Genomic DNA, 16959 nt, shown 5'->3' with positions numbered 1-16959 from the left:
AAAATGAATTATATATTAATACATGTGTAAATGTATGCATATATATGCATAGATAGCTGATCGATAGATGGATAGATACCTAAGAAATGCTAGGCATCTTATTTTTCTACTGTGAATATGGAGAAATACTAGACCTTACACAGAGCCTGTTTTCCTATTTAATTATATTCATTTGTATATGTGTTTCCCCCCACACCCCCATACCCAGGGACATATTAAGCTGCTGGAGGATGGTTAGATTTCTTTTCTTTGTACTCCTACTACTTTGTGTGTAATAGAAAATTAAAAAAAAAAAACTTTGTTAAATTGTTGTTGAAAGGATGAAACTTCTAGAAAAACAAATTTTGAATTATTATTTTTTTTAAATTTCAAGACTCCATTAGTTTACCTCTCTGTGGTAATGCTTTATATTTTTATAGAACCACTTACCAGTAATAAGGATGATCTGACTAGTTATTATGTAATTCTTATTCTTTCCTGAAATCTTATTATTATTGTTTTTTGAAATTTTATGAATTTATTTATTTTTAGTTTTCAACATTCACTTCCACAAGATTTTGAGTTCCAAATTTCTCCCCATCTTGCCCCTCCCCCTCCCCCAAGATGGTGTGCATTTGGAATACCCCTTCCTCTAATCTTCCCTCCCTTCTATAACCCCCCCTTCCCTTATCCCCTTCCCCTACTATTTTCTTGTAGGGTGGGATAGATTTCTATACCCCATTGCCTGTATATCTTATTTCCCAGTTGCATGTGAAAACAATTTTTAACATTTGTTTTTAAAACTTTGGGTCCCAAATTTTCTCCCTCCCCACCCACCCTCATTGAGAAGGCTAGCAATTCGATACAGGTTATACATGCAAAACACTTCCACAATAGTCTTGTTGTGAAAAACTAACTATATTTCCCTTCATCCTATCCCTCAGCCTCCCCTACCCCCATTTATTCTGTTCTCTCTTTTGACCCTGTCCCTCCTCAGAAGTGTTTGCTTCTGATTACCCTCTCCCCAAATCTGCCCTTCCTTCTATCATCCCCTCTTATCCCCTTTCCCCCTATTTTCCTGAAGGGTAAGATAGATTTCCCTACCCAACTGAATGTGTATGTTATTCCCTCCTTTAGCCAAATCTGATGAGAATAAGAATAACTTCTATTCTTTTTTTTTTTTTTTTGGTGAGGCAATTGGGGTTAAGTGACTTGCCCAGAGTCACACAGCTAGTGAGTGTTATGTGTCCAGATTTGAACTCAGGTTCTCCTGACTCCAGGGCTGGTATTCTATCTGCTGTGCCACCTAGCTGCCCTCATTCTGAAGAAATCTTAACTTTGAAAACATATTTAGTTACATTACTTTACCTTTGCCCTTTAGTTACATGCCCTTTACCTTTGGGGCATTGCTTCAATAAGACATCTTTGAATCTATAGAAATCTTGGTAACCTTCTCACTGACAGTGGAATTAAAACTATTACTGAATTCCCCAATCCCATGTAGCAAAAAATTAAAAGATATTGGAAGGAGTTAAAGCTTAATATACTTCGGTATCATGTTTTGTTAAAACAACAACAAGAAATACCTGGGGACATTAAATTTCAGTTTAAACTCTGTCATTTTATTCCTATTTCATTTAAATTCAAGGCAAAGAAGTAAATTGCCAGTGATAGTGTATTTAAATAAAGATGACCAAAAAAACTGAGAAAATAAAATGTATATTTTAAAACTTTATTGATACAATGAAGTGTTAATAAAAATCATGTCAAGGAGGACAGAAAACACTAACCCCGACTTAAAAACTTTTCAGGTTGAGTGATTACCTTTTTCACTAATTAATTATAATTATGATAGGTTTATTATGGCTTCAAGGTCAACTGCTGGGGCTAATATACCTTAGTTCCATTTTTTCCTCTTTTGTCCCCTAGTCTTTTCAGATATCTGAAAAGTCAATGAGAATAAAGAAAATTTGTCTCTGTCAGAGTATTCAATTCTATACCTTATTTAAATGCAGAACAATTTGCTGTATGCCAGATAATCAAATGGAGTGGAATTTAACTGCTATAGAAGTTACAGATTTTTTGCCACAGCTAAAGACTCTCACCTCATTTGAAACAAGGGCGACACCTAGTGGCCTAATAAGTTATTTCAAATGATAATACCCAAATATCTTTTCATTGTTTGCTAAAATTGTTATTTTGAATAGATATTTAAATATTGAGATCCATTGGATCTACTTTTTAAACTAGACCTATTCATAGCTTGGCAATTATTTGGTTAGTGCAGATTAAATTTTATTATCCCTGTCTCTTTTTACCCGTGTTTTACCAATAGATCTGAAATACCTTATCCTCTTAAAACACTTTTAGAATATTATATCCACAGGCTTGGTAAAAGAAGGTTGTAAGAAGTTTTTTATATTTTTGTGAAATTTCTACTTCTTCTGTTTGACCTTGCTTTTATTTAGTTACTTTCATTAAAGTTTTCAGATTTGTTTTTTTCCTAATCCTCCACTTTTTTCCTACTGATATATATTTTGTAATGTTATTCCTTTTTTATTTGAAACCTAGAAAACAATTTACAAAATTAATGTAACCACTACCTACCTTACTGTGTAAAAACTACCTATTAACTAGGGTTATTGTGAGGATAGCATTTTATAAACTTTGATGTCCTCTATAAATGTTAGTTATTAATATTAGGAGTAGTAACAACCTTCCTTTTTGGCACCTAAATCAGATTTTTAATTTTTTTCTCACAGAAAAGGAATTTGTTGATTCAAGCTTATGTTGGACACATTATTTATTGATCATTGCTACCAACAGAAAAGGCAATAAAAGATATTTTTAAGCAGTGTGATGTTAGTAGTGCTTTCATTGAGTTTTATCCCCCCCCCCAATTTTCAAGGAAAAGTCTAAAAATACATAATGTTAAATTTAGTGTGATATGTGCTGTGATATCCTACTTCAAAATTAACCTTCATCATTGTTTTTATCATTCTCCTTATTCAACCATTTATCAGTCAAATATTTGTTGAATATTCTCCCTTGTAGGTTTAAGTCACACTGACTATTATTAGTTTCATTAAGAAAACTTTATGGAACTGCCAAGTTACTTCAGTCAGAGACACAATAGACATTTATTAAGCACCAACTATGTGCCAGGTTCATACTGAACACTGGGGATACAAAGAAAGGCAAAAGACAATCCCTACCCACAAGGAACTCATAGTTTAAGGAGAGACAACACATAAAAAGCCAAAAAGGGAGGTGGGAAAGAAAGAGAGGAAGAGTATCTGGTGTAGGAATATGATGAAGTCCCACAGGCAGGAGAAAATTACGCGGCATCCACCCTAGCACCTCGCTTTAACTAGAGGATCTGAGGGAGTTCTCGAGCATCTACCCGATACCCTTTCCGGTCAGAGCAAGTTCCACAGAAAAGCATACACTTTAGTCCTCAGCCTAACGTTTTATTCAGTTATCTAATTTGAGCATCAACTAAATATATGTTGTATTTGCACAGTGTGGATGAAACCATAATAACATACGTCCTTTAAAAAAAACACACAAGAAGTATTAATCACATGTTTAATTCATTAAAATATTTACTGAGGTCTAAATATGTACATAGCATTGTGACAGAAATAGTGGCTAATAAAAACAAATTTTACTCTCCCTCTTTAAATTACTTTCTAATTATACTATGGGGTCATAGATCTAGAGTTGGAAGAAACTCCAGAGGCCACAGAGTTCAACCGTCTCATTTTACAGATGAGAAAAATGAGGCCCAAAGAGGTTGGATGACTTGCTTAAAGTCACATAGGTGGTAAATATGTCAGAGGTGAAATTTGAATCCAGGTCATTTCCACTGCATGATGCTGGATATACTTTTTATTTATTTACATATGGAGTTTTTTTTTTACCCAATCCTCCCTACCCCCCAAAGGAGAATGTGGCTCCTTAAGGGCAAAAATAGTTTCATTTTTTTGTCTTTGTATTCATAGGAGTGAGTATAGCACCTTGCACAGAGTAGATAAAACAAAAACAAACAAAAAAATTGAATAGGATTGATTTTTTGCCTTCAAGTGGCTTAAATCTGACTTGGAAGACACAACATATGCAAATGAAAAATTCACTGATGAGAGAAGGCAGTATATAAGAAATGTCAGGTGATTGATGCAGGTGTTGGGCATAGAAGTTCCTTAATAAGTGCTTCTTAAAATTCCCTAAAAGGTCAGATGAGAAATCATTGCGGGTTAAAGTGGTGTGGGAAGGTTTTCTGGAGGAGGTGAGCTTTGGTGCTGTATTTTGAAGGATGGGCAATATTTGGATAAGGACAGAAGAAGGGAATAGGGCTTTCTAAGTAGAAGAAACTTTATCAAAAACTCAATAATTTGCATACTGGGGAAGGATTAGCAGAATAGACCAGTCCATATTAATGCAAGAAGTACTTAAATTATTTTCATCTCCCAGGTAACTCTGAAATCCTCCTTTATATTTTCTTCACATTGGTGATATTGAATTACATTTATAGCAACACATTTCACTTCATTTTGTATTTCAAAGTAATATGTACATTTTGGCTATTGTTCAAAATTGCTGACCCAGTATTTATGCCAAGGGGTTTCCTGCCAGTAAATCATGTGAGTAAATTAAGGGTCAGGGCCATTAAGCTACATTAAGCATCTTTTACCCAAACTGTAATGCACAGATTTCATTTGACCTTTTTCTAGATCATCTGAATTTCCTCCTCTTTCAGCACCATTTTAAGAATAATAGTTTGTGAGAACTGAATGTGATTAAGTGATTTTCTTTGATATGGTTTTCCCCCTACCTTTGTTCACTTAAATCAGCTGTCAAGAATGTTCAAGGGATTCTACATAAGTGGTTGCAAACCGTTACAAATTTTCACTAAGCAGCATAAAAAATAAATATGAGTGAATGTAATGATAGTGAAAGAACTTTAAATTACATGAGGGGAAGTTTTTTGATTATAAGAATATGAGGATATGAAATATTTTATTATGCCAAGTTATAGATACATTTTTTAAAGATTTTGAACTGTCTGGGATGGTTTTCATGCACCCCAGGATGGAGACAGAGGAGATGTGATATGTGGACTAAGTGAATTATTAAGATATTTTCTATTGTTTTCCTTATTTATGTTGTCCAACAATGTCGTATATGCTGAATGACTGAATAGAGATTTTTTTCGCTCAAGTTAGTCAACCAACAACCTTTCCAAGAGCCTTTTAAGTTCCGAGCCCTCAAAAGGAGAAAATCAAGCTTCACCCTCATAAATTGTTAGAATTTCTGAGTGTCCTGGAGTGAGGGATGAGGGTGGGACTTATGGATAATTTTGCTTATGGAGTTAGCCTCTAAAATTATCTCACGGCTTCTCCATATTCATAAAGTCTTGATTGAAGGACACAGATGGAAAGTACTTTTTAAAGCACATTGATTGTCAGTGAGTTTTATTAAGGGTCTCTTTTGTTCTGACAAGAAGGGGAAGAGTCCTAGCCCACTGTCAGTTCACATGATTGATACAACAATGTGGGGCTAGGATGAATTTGAGAATAATCTTCAGTCCTATGGATGACTTTTGTTCCAGGAGGAGAAAGAAAGAAAGAAAGAGAAAGAAGGAAAAACAAAGAAAAGAAGGAATGGAGGAAAGGAAGGAAGAAGGAAAGAAAGAAAAGGAAAGAAAGAGAAGGAAAGAAAGATGAATGCACAGTTTTCAAGGAAGTCTAATAAAGGTTTGAACCAAGTATCAAGGAAACAAGTGCTTCAATAGATCATCCTTTTAATATATATTGTTCTTCATATTTGGCCCATATCTTGAGTATACCAAAAAAACACATAGTGTATTTTCCTAGGAGAAAACTACCATAAATATGCCCTTCTCCTAGTACACTCTGGAAAATACCCAAACCTAAATCTTCTTTTGTTACATAACTTATCTTTGCCTTTTATCATTTCCAGAGACAGAAATGATCATTTTGAGGTTTATATACCAAGTATTTGTCTGATATCCCTGAAAATTCCTTTTGTTAATAGAAAAGATAGATATGGATATAAAGTATTGGGAGGATATACTTGCTTTAAGAAGTTATTTAAGTTTCCAAACCTTAGACATCAATGACAAGAGAGAAGACTTACTTTTTAATGGATAATTCCTCAGAGATACTAGGAAAAAGAATACAATGTATGTTTTCCTGGGTACCTCTTCAATCTGCATAGTTTATTTCTGTGATATGGCTTGTGTGCTTAGAGTTAACATTGATGAAATATTATTTTCTATCAACTGCTGACCAACCCCACCTGTTAAAACTCTTCTATTCTTTGGTTTCCCAGATTTAGGAATGACGTGACAAGTGGGCTTATTACACAGTTCCACTTGGCTTGAGAAGACTTGAAGTTTAAGTATAACTTTCATCTTTTCTACCAAAAAGGGACCCATTCTTATGTTCCCAATCACCATCAACATCATATCCTTATCTTTCTGGTCCCAGCCTTGTAACATTGGAGTTATTTTTTATTCCTCGCTTTCTATTATTTCTGACTCCCCTTTCCCAACCCCGTGTCAACAAATGAAGAATACCCCTCCCCCCACAATAATCAATGTTTTCTTTGACTTTTTCATCTGTCCAGACTTAATTTCCAAACTGGTGCTTTGTGCCATAGCTAAGCTCTGACTCCTGTTGTCTTTTTAGGTAGGGTGATTAGCCCTGCTTGTTCTAGACTTGGGTCACTAGTATTTCTGCACTGACATCCACCCCTCAGAATCAGGTCCCCCAGGATCTTTGAGCTTTAGAGTGGTGGATATTTAGGACTTTCCAGGGCTTCACAGGGTAGATTGTTAGGGGATTCAGCTTCAGAGTGACCTGGTCTAAAACCTACTGTGCCTATACTGGTGTATGCTGCCTCTTGTGGCTTCCAAATTTCTCAGAGTGGGATTCAAATCAACATAGGCCTTTCTAGGTGTGCCTTTACCAAACCATTCAGGCTATGTATCCCTGGCCTGTCTCTGATCTAGCTGAGAGGCAGCCAGTTTGTTTATGTGTGCTAGTACTGGCTTTGCTGAGTTACTCCATTTTTGCCCAAGGGCTTCTGGCTGACTTTGAGAAATGCTGGGTTAAAAGAAATTGCTTACTTTAGTTTCTCATTGGATCTCATTATTCAGCCTAGTGTGTTATTTTTAGGTTTTTGCTAGAGTAGGTGTGGGGGAACTGATCTGCCAGTCTCTGTTCGGGCAGCTGTCTTCACAACCTTCCTCCTCTCATCTTCATATTTTTTATACAGACTATTACTCATACCTGTAGTGCACGCCCTCCTCACCTCATCCTTTTGTTTCAGAGGATTTAAGGAGGCACCTAGGATAGTGGACTTTCTCACTAAGGCTAGCTGAGAGGGGGAGAAGAGATCTTTGTTAATGCAGATGTTTGGGTCAAGTGAAGTTTTTCTTTTCTTTTTTTTTTTTTGGATGAGGGAAGACATGACCAAATTTACAGGTTGCAGGGAAGTAGCCAGTAATTAGAAAGAGATTAAAGATTAGAGAGAAAGTATGATAATGGGTACAATCTGCTACAAAATGTAGGTGCGGTTGGAATTTAGGTTACATGCAGAGGGGTTTGACTTAGCAATGAAAAGAGTCACCTCTTCGTGTGAGACAGAAATGGGGGAAATAATAGAGGAAGATTCTGAGCTATGTGTGAATGTAGGGGAGGGGGATATATGTAGAAGACCCCATTTCAAGTAATGGTCTCAATTTTTATGGTGAAATGTGAAGCAAGTTGAGAGGGTGGGAGGAGAGGTACCATGGGAAGCTTGAGGAGCCATGAAAAAGCTTAGCAATCACTCTGATTGGCCTAATCAATTAAGGATATGTCAAAAGATTGCCTTCTTTCGGTGAAGACCCAGTTTAGAAGATGGAACATAAATTTCTAGTGGATTCAGCATAATGAGAGTTTTCTCTAACTCTGTCTAGAGGGCACATAAACAGGGATGAAGGTGGCAGATGATGATAATAATCTGTTATTGGGGTTTGGCAACTTGTGAACAGCTACAGGACAAAGGCTTAAGGGATTTGTGTAGAGGATAATGTAGAGCTGAACCATGTATAAGTGTTTGAGGTCAGGAAGGGTATAGAATGTAGTCAATACAAGAGTCTGGGACAAAACTGGGGGGGATGGAGGTGGACGAATTTGAAGTCAAAATGAGGATTAAGAATAGATTTCTAGGGGGCAGCTAGGTGGTGCAGTGGATAAAGCACTGGCCCTGAAGTCAGGAGGACCTGAGTTCAAATTTGACCTCAGACCAAACACTTGGAACTTATTAGCTGTGTGACCCTGGGCAAGTCACTTAACCCCAATTGCCTTAAAAAAAAAGAACAGATTTATGGGTTATAATGCATAGGAGAAAATCAAGATCAAGGTATGATCATCTCTAAATATAGTTGAGATGGAATAGAGAAGTAGATCATAGGAACTGGATAGACTGAAGAACTGAGAAGCTATTTGGAGGAATATCAATATGTATGTTAAAGTCCCTTAATATAGAGGCAGGCATTACAACCCAGAGAAAAAGTGATCCTAGCCCTGGACCCATTGAGGAGGGAAGGAGAATGCCCTGGGGGATGGGGGAGGGTGGCAGATAAAAGGCACTAGAATTTAGATTAGATGACAAATTTGGATACTGTTAATCTCAAAGGAGGAAAAATTGATGAGTGATGGTGATAGAGGGAGAGTTTGGAAGTGATCATGAGGAGCAAGGAATATGCTGATTTTCCCTCCATTATAATCTGTAAATTGAGAGTTAGGAAATTTAAATGTAAGTAGTGAGTAGTAGAGGCCCATCCAGAAATTGTCCCTGGTGAACAAAAGCTTAATAACAATACTAAAAAAAAAAAACCCTCAAGTTTTTAGAAAGTCTAAATAATCTAATACAAAGTTATTCAGTTATTTTCAAAATACAATGTTGTTTACATAATTTGCTTTTTAATTCACCAAGATTTCTTATTGTATCCTCTACCCCTTCTCCTCCCAGAGAATAATTATTTATAATAGGAGGAAATAGAGAAAAAACTTTTCATTAAAACTAAACAACATATTGGAAAAGTTTGACATATACTCCAGAACCACAGCCTCCCACCTGTTCATAGAAGATTGAGGGGTGAGGTGGGGATGGTGAGCGAGGATAATGTGCTTTCTAATGCTTTCTTTGGGGTTAAAACTAGCTGTTTCAATTCCAGAGCAAATATTTTTGATTGTTTTGAAGTTGTTCTTTTCACTTTCACTGTGGTCATTGTATATATTGTTTTCCTGTCTCTGCTTATTTCACTTTGCATTAGTTGTCTTCTTTTGCTTCTATATATTGATATTTATTGTTTAGCTCAGAAATATTCTGTTTCATTCATGTACCACGATTTGTTTAGTCATTCCCCCAGCCAAAGGGTACAGGTCATTTTAGTCACTTTCTTTAAATAATTCCAAATTGCTTTCCAGAATCATTGAAATCACAGCACCACCAACAATGCATCAATATGCCTATCTTTCTACAATCCCTTCAATATTGACTATTCTCAGCTTTTGTCATCTTTGGAAATTTCCTCAAGGTTGCTTTCTTTTTATATTGCCCTTATTGTTAGTGATTTTGAGCATTCTTTCATATGATTGTAAATAGTTTACAGTTATTTTGAAAATTATTCACATCCTTTGACCACTTATCTTTTGGAGGATGGATTTTGGTCTTAAAAATTTCGGTTGTTTATGTATATTGGATACCAAAACCATATCAGAGATTTTTAATAGAAATATGTTTATCCTAGTTGAATGCTTTTCTATTTATCTTAGATGGATTAATTTTATTAATGTAAAAGATTTTCAACTTCATGAATCAAAATTACCTAAACTAGTGTATGTGTATGTGAAGCCTTTCTTTTGGCAATGAACTCTTTATTCTAGCAATATAATCTCTAGGTCAAAAGGCATAGATATTTTAGCCAATTTATCTGCATAATACCAAATTCCAGAATGGTTATACAAATTCATGATATTATAATAATTCATTAGTATACTTGTCTTTTCAAAACCATACAATATTGACCATTCTTATTTTTGGCAATTTACTGGGTAGGAGGTAAAACTTCAAACTGGTTTTGTTTGGCATTTCTCTTATCATTAGTGATTTGGAGCACTCTTCTTTTTAGAACTGATTGTTCATATTCTTTGACCACTTATTAGGCAATGACTTTTTATAGTATAGCTTTATAGTATGTTAATTGCCTATACATCTTGATATCAGATATTTATCGAAATATTTGATATAAAGATGTTTTCCCAATTAATCTCTTCTTATTCTAGTTGCATTAATTTTTAATGCTGTGTTTCATTTTTTCAAATATAACACAATCATGTTATATATAAACAATTGAGTCAATGCAGAATTATTGCATATTTAGGTTAGTTTTGTTTTGGTGGGTATTTTCATGAAGATATGCCTTGTGGTAACAGGGAAATGACTTGAAGACAATATCCATTATTAGCCAAAGCTCTGGAAGGGATGACCAAACTTTAAAGGCTTTGGTAATTTATTTATTCTTGCCTGTTGTCCAGAGATCAGTCTACAGAGAGCATTATCACACAATGGTTGATCACAAGGGTAATACCTTTTGTGGCTTTAGCAATTCATGAAGATTAACTGTTAAGGCACAGATATACTGCCTTAGCACTATTTATGCCAGTCTGCCCACACCTATGAAATCAGGATGTTTTAAGTTAAAGTCATTTTGTGGTCTACAGGAGATGGAAATTGTTGGAGCTACATGGAAATAGGGAAAGTTACATTTAAGCCAGATGTATAAAACATTTAGAAATCCATCCTGGGTCTTGAAAGATTTAGTAATATGATCAAGAAGGCCTGCAGAGAGGTTAAGGAGAATGAGGATTGAAAAGAGACCATTGGATATGGCAATTAGGAGATCATCGGTAACTTTGGAAAGAATAGTATTAGTTGAATGATAAAGTTGGAAGCTGGATTATAGGGGGTTAAGAAGAAAGTGACAGACTCAGTTAGTGGTATTGATGGATCAGAGTATGCATGGTTTGATTGCCTTTGGGCAGAGTTCCAAATTGCTCTGCAGAATGGTTGCACCAGTTCACAACTCCACAAACAGTACATTAGTGTCCCAATTTTCCCACATCCTCTCCAACATTTATCATTTTCCTTTTCTGTCATGGTAGCCAATCTGATAAGTATAAGGTGGCAATTTAGAGTTGTTTTAATTTGCATTTCTCTAATCAATAGTGATTTAGAGCATTTCTTCATGTGACTATAGATAGCCCTGATTTCTTAGTCTGAAAACTGCCTACTCATATCCTTTGGCTATTTATCAGTCAAGGAGTGGCTTGTATTCTTATAAATTTGACTCATTTACAATGATCCAAGACAATTCCAAAGGATTCATGATGAAAATACTAACCACATTGAGAGAAAAATCTAATGGAATCTGATTGCAGGTTGAAATATAATGTTTTCATTTTATTTTTTTCATGGTTCTTTTGTCATGCTTCTTTTACAACATGACTGATAGGGAAATATGTTTTACATGATTGCACATATATAACCTATACTATATTGCTTACTTAATTACTTAAGAAGGGGCTAGTGAGGGAAGGAGGCAGACAATTTGGAACTCAAAATTAAAAAAAAATGATTGTTAAAATTGTCTTTACATGTAATTGGAAAAAATACTATTAAAAAAGAAGAGAGTCAGAGGAGAGGAAGTGGAGGTACCTGCTATGGATGGCCTTCTCAAGGAGTTTAGCCACAAAGGGCAGAAGAGATATGGGACAACAGTGGGGAAGGAAGGATCAAGTGAGAGCTTTTTTTTTTTTGAGGACAGGAAAGGCATGAATGTGTTTGTACACAGTAGGAAAGGAGCCAATAGGAAAGGGGAAATTGAAAATAAGTGAGAGGGTCAGGAGGGCCACCTCTTCAAGTGAGATAGCATTGAGGGAGAAGATTGTGATAGAATGCACATGAGTGAGAGGAAATGAAGATTAGAGTAGAGGGAGCTCATAGTGAATGGTTCATTTTTTTTTTCCTATAACATACAAGGAAAGGTCCTCAGTTGAAAGGCTGAGGCGAGGGGCAGGCATGGGCAGTTTGAGAAGGGATGAAAGAGTGAAAAAATTTGGAAGAGCAATTATGGAGAAGGGGATAGTGAATAAGTGGATAGTGAAGAAGGGGATAGTGATAAGGAAAGTTTCTATATTTTAAGTCTCTCAATTTGTATTATTTGGTATGGGAAGTGGGGAATAACTACTGTGAAATCGCTCCTCATCTCCAAGAGATAGCCTAATGGAGTGGAAAACTAGCCCTGCTCCTGACCATCATTGGGATTCTGAGCAACTCACCTGAACTTTCTTGACCTCACTTTCTTAACTTGTAAAATAATAAGTTTGAACTAGATGACTTTGCAGGACCTTTATGGATTTAAATGGAACATATTATGAGCTTCCCTTGATTGTCAAATAAAAATATCATCATATCAAATGAAAAACAAAAATTGTGTGTAATGATTTGTTAGTCATTTATGAAAGTGCTTTCCAGCATGTATAGACTCAACGTAATCATACCTCAAATGCAGCAAGCAAGAAACACACACACACACATGCCGTACACTAAAGTGATGTAAATCATATAATTGTTGGAATGAGATGTTGTTTAGACTATTATTTTATTTAAACAAACATTTTTGACCTTTTAGTTAAATTTATAAAGCACAATGAAGCCTGAACACTTCATATATCAAAGAGTCCTCTTCCAATTAGCTTCTTAGCCATTTTACATCCTTTCATCTATACCATCTCTATCCTCTTAAATTTTAATTTTCATTATTTTGGGGGGTTGTCAAGCATTCTCTCTTCTACCTCCACATTTCCCTGAGGGGAGGGGGAAGAAATGAAAACTTTGGAACAAATAAGCATAGTCAAGCAAAGCAAATTACCACATTGCCCATGTCCAAAAATACATATCTAATTCTGTATAAAAGTCCATCATCATTGTATCAGGAGGTAGATATCACTTTTTGAGTCCTTTGGAAACATTATACTGATCAAAATTCACAATTATTCTTTTATTACAGTCTTATTGTTACAGTATAATTGTTCTCCTGCTTCTGATCAGCTTACTCAGAATCATTTCATATGTCTTCCTAGGTTTTTCTGAAACTATCTTTTCCATAATCATAAACACAATGATATTCCCCTACATTAGTATACTATAATTTGTTCAACCCTTTCCTAACTGATGGGCACACCCTAAGTTTATGGTTCTTTGCCACTACAAAGAGAACTGCTATAAATGTTTTTGTAAATATGCATCCTTTTCTTCTTTGTTGTCTTTGGGTATGGGACTAGTAAGTGATATGGCTGATTCAAAAGGTATATGTAGCTTAGTAACTTTGGGGGCAGATTTTAAAATTAATTTCTATATTTCCTTGGCTAATTCACCCCTCCATCTATCTATATCAGTCTGCCCACTTTCCTGCAGCCCCTGCAACTTTTGTCATTTTCCCTTTTTGTCATTTTTGCTGATCTGATGTGAGGAGGAACTTCAAAATTGCTTTAATTTGCATTTATTTATTAGTAATTTGGAGCATTTTTGGATCATTTAACAATTAACAAAAAGAAGATTACTTAACCATAGTAAAGAAAGTATATCCAAGAAAGATACTGCAACACTTAGCTTAATTGGTTTCCCCCTTCTACCAATATTGAAATATGTCTAGTTGATATGATAGCATATTGTGATTCATGGAGTCTTGGGAAATAAGCCAAGTCTGAAGGGCCCAAACTCCATGTGGATCAACTTTTTACCTCATTAGGTCATCTGTAAGCCTTTTAAGTAAGTCAGGAGTATACCAGGAAGCTGGTCAAAGGAGGCACACCTTGAGTCTCAGGTTCCTGAACCATATAAGTACCAGGGGAAACTGTTTCTTTCAGGCATTCACTAGTCTAATCTGTATGGCAGAAGGGGTTAGAAAAGATCTAATTTTCCTATTCTTGCAAATAGTTTATGTAATATTGTAATTAATTGCTTCTTGAATTTTTAATAAAATTATCTTGTAAAACCATCTGCTCTAGAATTCTATCTACCCTTTTTGAGAACTCAGTAATGGCTTGTCCAGTTTCTTTCTCCAAATCTTGTTCTAGTAATCTGAACAATTTTTGTAAGTATTGATCAATTTCATTTTATTTTCCAATTTTATTGGTATATAGTGGGACAAAATAGTTTCTAATAATTTCATTTATTCTTGACTTGTTGCAAATTATTTTTATTGTGGATATTGGTAATTTAGTTTTCTTCTTTTGTATTTTAATAAAATTAGCTAATGATTTATTTATGTTGTTGTTTTAAATTGGTTCCTGGTTTTATATTATTAATTCAATGAGTTTTTTTTTCCTCTTTGGTTACATTTCTGTTAATCACCTTTAATTTTCAGAATTTCTAGTTTGAAGTTCAATTGGAATTTTAAAATTTGTAAATTTTTAATTTTTTAGATAAGTGGCCAAAAAATATGACATTTTCAGAAGAATCACAAACTTCTAACAACCACATAAAATATTTCAGATCACTAATAAAAAGAGCAACGCAAATGAAAACAATTGAGGTTTTTACCTCACACCCTACAAATTGCCAGACAAAAGATGATGTAACTCATGTCCATGAAGTAGATTTTTACCCGAATTTATAATGATTTATAATGATTCTGCACTTAAGGAGGGTAGTTATGAAATACGTCATGCTTATGCCCTCAGAGAGCAAAATTGTCTAACAAATGAGTACAAATTGAGCTCCTAATCTGAACTAGCAAAGGTCTTTCTCTTTCATGTGGCTTGTTTTGTGCTCTTATGCAGCAAACAAAATGGCACCTGCCCACATGAAGATAGGGCTGAGCCCAGGTATTAATGAGAAATAAGGTAAAATGAGACAAGTGTATCCTTTAGTAGAATAAATTTAAGAAAAACACATGGAAATAAGACTATGGTAGGATTGCCCATTATTTGTCTTTTCTTCTTTAACTTGTTTTCTCTACTTGCTCCTTCTCCTGAGTGAACCAGCATTTTCAATAAAACACAGTCATATGCACTTCCCAGCTTGTCCATTAAGATGGAGGTCATATCTCATGGTCATACAGAAGTAAATTGTAATGTGGTCAGCACCAAGTGGTGGTCTGGTCTGATGCTGCTGCTGTGGGATTACCATTGCTTCTCTCTTCTCCTTCCTCCACAGTTCCTCATGGACACATCTCACCTTTGATCTCAAATTAGTTTCCTCTCTCCATAAACTGAGAACTACAAATCCTAGGGAATTTTATGGTCAACCAGACCTTTGTCAGAGGTTGTTAAAATGAGAATAATCAATGTTAGAAGACAGTCAAGTTTACTAATAATGCATTGTTGGAGGAAATGAGGAATGATATTGAATAACTATTCATTCTGGAAAGCAGTTTTGAATTTTCAAATAGATTGGCTAAAACATCCATATGCTTTGAGCCAGAATTCCTTCCATTGATAAGTATTCATTTCCAAAAAGAAAGGTCCATATATATCAAAATATTGATAGCAGCACTTTTTTGTGTGAGAGCAAAGAAATGGAAACAAAGGTTTCCATTGACTGAGAGTGACTACATTTGTAGTGCATGAGTATAATAGAATATATCCTGTTGTGGAAGAAATGACAATTATGTTAAATACAGAAAAGCATAGAAAGACTTACGTGAACTGATGCACTGTGAAATAAGCAGAGCCAAGAAAACAGTATGAACAATGACTTCAACAATATAAATGAAAAGAACCACAAAACAACTTAAAAAATGAATGTTGCAAAATAGCAAAGAGAAGTTTGACCCCAAAGAAGACAAATGACTACTCTGTAGAGGTTATGCATTCTTTTGTAGAGATTAGGTTCCATGAGTATGAAACATAACACATAATGTCAGATTTTTGACATATTAACTGCTTTTGCTGATTTATTTTTGTTTCTTTTCCCCATTAAAAACTTTTTTTAAAATAAAGTATAGCTTTATGGGAGGCAACAAGGAGAGGAATGCATGGGAAAATCTAGGCAATATAAAAACAAAAATGTCAATACAATTATTTTTTAAAAAGAAGCAATTGAAGTTTATGCCTACGGTCATAAGAGACTGTACAAGAGTGTTCTATACAGAGGAATACAAAGAAAGAAAAAAGATGTGACAGATATTAAAATAGAAGCAAAATCTGTCAACTGATTGATTATATGTGGGAGAAGTGTAGTTCAAAGATTGCCAAAATGGGAAATAGGATGAATGGTTATGATGAAAATAGCGAAGTCACAAAAAGCAGGCTTTTTAGAAGGAAAGATAGTGAATTTGGTTTCGATCTGTTACGTTTGAGTTGCTGTAGAGCCAGCATGCGGACAAAACATATTATGAGTGGGAAATGGGATTCTGTATCTTAAAAGACAGGTCAAAACTAGAATTTATGCATCAACTTAAAGGTTTAGACAAAGTTGAGTAGGGGGGGTGAAAAATGGTACAGTAAGAGGTGTATGACGGTTGTAAGAGCCACAGAAAGCTCAAAAAGGATGAAAATTGTGGGAGAGGGGAAGGGAAGGGAGAAAAAGGCCATTGGATTTTGGCAGGTTCTTCTAAGCTGGGGAGACTTTTATTCATCCAAGGATCATGCTTAGCTAAGTTCTCAGTATCTTATTATCAGAAGGTTATCTATAATGTAATAGATTTGTTTTTCAGCCACACTAACTTATGAAACCATCTGCTAAGGTCTGAGAGAATTTCAATCTGTGTAAGTAAAAGAAGTCTCCATACTGATTAAATCATGGATCTTTTAAAGTAATGATACATGTAGATCCATATGAAAAAATGTCACAATTGAACACTTGTTTCATATACCTTTACCTGACTACAAGTTTAGA

General features: G+C 35.0%; 1 protein-coding gene across 7 annotated transcripts in view; it reads left to right on the top strand.

The window, feature by feature from the left end:
• KYNU (kynureninase) overlaps positions 1 to 16959 on the top strand; it is a 142975-nt gene that overhangs the window by 105257 nt on the left and 20759 nt on the right. The gene's annotated exons all lie outside the window — the stretch shown is intronic.

The sequence above is a fragment of the Vombatus ursinus genome, unplaced genomic scaffold (genome assembly GCF_900497805.2).
Source record: "Vombatus ursinus unplaced genomic scaffold, bare-nosed wombat genome assembly UNPS02014816.1, whole genome shotgun sequence".
In the NCBI taxonomy this organism is placed as follows: Eukaryota; Metazoa; Chordata; class Mammalia; order Diprotodontia; family Vombatidae; genus Vombatus; species Vombatus ursinus.
The sequence above is the reverse complement of the archived record's forward strand: the minus strand, read 5'-3'. Positions and strand labels throughout refer to the sequence as shown.